We start from the raw sequence: 5788 nt of genomic DNA on the forward strand, positions 1-5788 counted from the left end.
TCACAACCCAACCGGCAGCTAAAATGGGGAGACAAAAAACAACCCCAAAATGAAAAAATAAGATAATTCTCCAGAAAAAAGAGCTAAATGAAATAGAAGTAAGAAATTTATTAGATAGAGTTCAGAATAATGATGGCAAAGATGTTCAACAGCATGAGAAAAGATATAGTAATTGTGAAGAATGTCTTAGCACTAATAAAGAACACAGTGGAAGGAATACACAGCAGATTAGGGGATGCCAAGAATCAGATCAGTGAATTAGAAGACAGGGTAGAAAATAATTACTCAGAAAAATTCACTCAATCAGAGAACCAAAAAGAAAAAACAATTTAAAGGCAGTAGGTTAGCTTAAGGGAGCTGGGGGACAACATGAAATGTAACAATATTCACATAATAGGTGTGACAGAAGGAGCAGAAAGTGAGCAAAGGGTTAGAGAATATGTTTGAAGAAATAATAGCAGAAAACTCCCCTAACCTGGTGAAGGAAAAAGTCACACAAGTCCAGGAAACACAGAGAGTCCCAAGCAAGAAAAACTCAAACAGGCCCATGCCCAGATACATCATAATTAAAATGCCAAAAATTAAAGACAAAGAGAATCTTAAAGACAGCAAGAGAAAAGCAATTTCTTACCTACAAAGGAGCTCCCATAAGGCTGCCAGCCGATTTCTTATCAGAAACTCTACATGCCAGAAGGGAATGGCATGAAGTATTTAAGGTAATGAAAAACAAGGATCTGAAACCAAGATTACTATATCCAGGAAGGCTGTCATTCTAAGTAGATGGTGAAATAAAGAGCTCACCAGACAAAAAAGGCTAAAGGAGTTTATCACCACCAAACCAGCACTGCAAGAAATGCTAAAGGGACTGCTGTAATGAGAAGTAGAGAGTGAAATATAGGCATACAGAATTAAAATAACAAATAACTACCTATCAGTAATAACCTTAAATGTTAATAGATTAAATGCTCTAATCAAAAGACATAGGGTTACTGAATGGATACAAAAACATGACCCAATTATATGCTGTCTACAAGAGTCTCACCTCTGAACAAAAGAATCACACAGAATGAGAGAGAAGGGATGGAAAAAAATTTCCCATGTAAATGGAAATGAAAAAAAGCTGGGGTGGCAATACTCATATCTGACAAAATAGACTTAAAAATGAAGGCCATCACAAAAGACAACAAAACTCTTTACATAATATTAAAGGGATCAATCCAACAAGAGGAGATAATTCTGGTAAATATATATGCACCCAGTATAGAAGCACCTAAATATATAAAAAAATTATAGAGAACTTTAAGGGAGAGATTAACAACAATACAGTAATAGTAGGGGACTTTAACACCTCACTGACTTCATTGGATAGTTCTTTCACACAAAAAATTAACAAGGAAACAGTGACTCTAAATGGCACACTGGATCAGATGGACTTAGTGGACATATATAGAACATTTCACCCCAAAGCTGCAGAATATACATTCTTCTCAAGTCTACATGGGTCATTCTCAAAGATAGACCATATGTTAGGACACAAAACAAGTCTCTACAAGGTCAAGAAGATTGCAATCATATCAAGCATCTCATAGCACAGTGGAATGAAATTAGAAATCAACTACAGTAAAAACACCCCAAAGCGTTCAAACCCATGGAGGCTAAATTGCATGTTATCAATGAGATCAAGAAAGAAAGAAAAAACTTCCTGGAAACAAATGAAAATGAACACACAACAACCCAAAATCTCTGGGACACAGCAAAAACAGCCCTGAGGGGGAAGTTGATAGCACTACAGGCCTATCTCAAAAATAAAAAAAATAAAAAATTAATAAACTATTTAAACCTACAATTAAGGGATTAGAAAAAGAACAACCAGAAAGGCCCAGAGTAAGTAGAAGTGAGGAAATAATAAAGATTACAGCAGAAATAAATGACATAGAAACTATAAATAAATAAATACAAAAAAATCAATGAAATCAAGAGCTGGTTCTTTGAAAAGATAAACAAGACTCATCAAGAAACAAAGAGAGAGAATTCAAATTTAAAAAATCAGAAACAGCCCTAACCGGTTTGGCTCAGTGGATAGAGCTTCTGCCTGCGGACTCAAGGGTCCCGGGTTTGATTCCAGTCAAGGGCATGTACATTGGTTGCGGGCACATCCCCAGTAGGGGGTGTGCAGGAGGAGAAACAAAAGGGGAGAAGTAACCACTGACAACACCACAGAAATACAAAGGATTATAAGAAAATACCATGAACAACTATATACCAACAAGCTGGACAATGTGTATAAAATGGAAAAATTCCTAGAAAAATACAATCTCCAAAAACTGAATCAGGAAGAACCCAAAAACCTGAATAGGCCAATAACAACTGATGAAATAGAAGCAGTAATCAAAACTCCCATCAAACAAAATTCCTGGTACAGATGGCTTCACAGGTGAGTTTTACCAAACATTCAAGGAAGAACTAACACCTATATCACTCAAACTATTCCAAAACATCCAAGAGGAAGGAACACTTCCAAGCTCTTTTTCTAATGCCAACATTATCCTAATTCCAAAACCAGATAAAGATGCCAGGGTTCTTGTTCTGGCATCTAAAAGGGTTCAGCAATCTGGAAAAGGGGCTGTGTATAACTTAAAGAGTCCAGAGACTAAGTATACTTTTGAAAGGCATTTGGGGGTCAGAGGAGCTTAGCTAAAAGGAACTAAGATCTCCTAGTCTCAGGACCCCATGCTTTTTATTAACACAAATTGTCCTGAGGCGAGGTGGAGATATACATTTCAAAGGGCCAGGGTTTTGTATACAGAGGCATTGTCAGATTGGAAGAATTAGCCTATGGCTGTTCAGGTATTTGGCCAGTAGGAGGCAATAACGTGTAGATTAAGATGGCATGAGCTGTCTGGCAGCAAGATATCAATTTAATGTATCCTATTCAGGTTTGGGGAAAGAGTTACAGCTAATAATTCTAACAAAGGAGAAAAAAATATGGAAACACACACACGCACCCAGCCACACACACAAGCCATGATGAATTCAAAGGCAGAAAAGAGAACATCCGGGATAAAGAAACTACAAAGAAAGAGAATTACAGGCCAATATCCCTGATGACCATACCATAGATGCTAAAATCCTCAACAAAATGTTAATATATTGGATCCAACAACATATTAAAAAGATAATACACCACAACCAAGTGGGATTTATTCTAGGGATGCAAGGCTGGTACAATATTTGCAAGTCAATATATGTGGTATATCATATAAACAAATTGAAAGACAAAAATATCACATGTTCATATCAATAGATACAGAAAAAGTATTAGAAAACATCCAACACCCGTTTTTTTATGAAAACCCTCAGCAAAGTGGGAATATAGGGAGCATACCTCAACATGGTAAAGGTCATATATGACAAACCTATAGTGAACGTCATCATCAATGGGCGAAAATTAAAACCATTTGTCCTAAGAACAGGAACGAGACAGGGATGCCTGCTTTGACCACTCTTATTCAGTATGGAAAATAGTATGGAGTTTCCTCAAAAAATGAAATATGGAACTGCCATTTGACCCAGTGATTTCACTTCTAGGAATATATCCTAAGAAACCCAAAACACCAACTAGAAAGAATGTGTGGATCCCTGTGTTCATAGCAGCATAATCTACAATAGTTAAGATCTGTCTGATCTCCTAGCCACAGAGACAGACAAGAAGAAGAAATGAAAGGCATCCAAATCGGAAAGGAGGAAGTAAAACTCTCATTATTCACAAATGACATAATATTGTACATAGAAAACCCTAAACTCCACCAAAAACCTACTAGATTTAATAAATGAATTTGGCAATGTAGCAGGATACAAAATAAACACCCAGAAATCGATGGCTTTTTTATACACCAATAATGAATTCTCAGAAAGAGAAACTAAGAAAACAATCCCATTTACTATTGCAACAAAAAAAATTAAGATTCTTAGGAATAAACTTAACCAAAGAGGTAAAAGACGTGTATTTGGAAAACTACAGGACGTTGAAAGAATGAGATAGAGGAAGATATAAATAAGTGAAAGACTATACTGTGCTCATGGATGGGTAGAATTAACATCCTTAAAATGTCCATGCTATCCAAAGCAACCTACAGATTCAATGCAATCCCCATTAAAATATCAACAGCATATCTCACAGACCTAGAACAAATACTCAAAAATTTATATGGAACCACAAAAGACCCCGAATAGCCACAGCAATCTTGAGAAAGAAGAACAGTTGGAGGAGTCACAATACCAGATATCAAGTTATACTACAAAGCCACTGTACTCAAAATAGCCTGGGTGGCACAAGAATAGGCATATAGATCAATGAAATAGAACAAAGACCCTAGAAATTGACCCAAGCCATTACACTCAATTAATATTTGACAAAGGAGGCTAGAACATACAATGGAGTCAAGAGAGTCTCTTTGAAACAAAGCCTTTACATGGTGTTGGGAAAATTGGATAAGTACATGGAAAAAATGAAACTAGATCACCAACATATCATACACAAGAATAAACTCAAAATTGATAAAAGGCTTAAATACAAGTTGGGGAACCATAAAAATCTTAGAATGTCAGACATCTTGTAGCAATATGTTTACAGATTCATCTAGGGCAAAGGAAACGAAGGAGAAATGAACAAATGAGACTACATCAAAATAAAAAGATTCTGTACAGCAAAAAACCCCAAAACCTATCAAAAAATGAAAAGGGAGCTCACTGTATGGGAGAACATATTTGGCAATGATATGTCTGATAAAGGGTAAATATCCAAAATATATAAGGAACTCATACAACTTAACAAAAGGAAGACAAACAATCCAATTGAAAAATGGGCAAAGGACCTAAATAGACACTTCTCCAAAGTGGACATACAGAAGGCCAAGAGACAGATGAAAACATGCTCCAAGTCACTGATCATCAGAGATGCAAATTACAATGACAATGAAGCCCAGAGCGTCTAGATGCAGGAGGTGTTGAGCCAAGTCGTCTGGTAAACGTGGGTTTGCGTTTCCTTGAGAGCCCTCTGTGAGGCATCTCAGGCCCACGAGGGTGACTGGCAGCCCTTGGATGAGTCCTGCATGGAGCTTGTGGCCTGGCACACAGTAGGTGCTCAGTCAATGTTTGTTGAAATCTTAAATTTTCAAGAATCCAGGGAAATGACTAAAAATGAAGCACCAGAAAAAGTAAATTGCTAATAGTGACAGCCTGGAACTAATAATGAAGCAGACAAACTCCACGTGGAGAAGTGATATTAAATAACTAGCGCTTCTTTCCACCTGAGGGCCTTTTCTAAGGAAACTGGTGCAGCTGCACCTGCGGAGCAGCCTGGAAGCCACTCATTTCAGAAGACTCGGCATCCTCTGTGTGAGTATCATGTTTGAGTGGAATGACCTTTCTCTTCACTGCTTATTTACTACTTACAACCTGGAAAAAGAAACACTTGTTGGATAAATTTACGATTAGCAGCTTATAACCCCTTTAAAACAAAGCCTTAGTACTGGGAAGTAAATTCAATTAGCCTTTCTGGAAGTCCCTGTAATTTATTTCAATTCATTTTAATACCTAAAATATCAGATAAGAGAGAGGCATATCACTGAACAGCGAGTCAGGCCCTGCCTCCGCCTCCAGGCAGTGTGGTCTGTGGCTGGTGGTGTTTCAGGAGAAGGAACCCTTCTTCCCATGTTGCCTGCTGGTCCCCGGGGCCTGCTGGGGTCCTTTCTTTGTGGCATCCCTTCAGGACCCAGGGTCCCTGCAG

Source organism: Myotis davidii, unplaced genomic scaffold, assembly GCF_000327345.1.
Source record: "Myotis davidii unplaced genomic scaffold, ASM32734v1 scaffold750, whole genome shotgun sequence".
Taxonomy (NCBI): Eukaryota; Metazoa; Chordata; class Mammalia; order Chiroptera; family Vespertilionidae; genus Myotis; species Myotis davidii.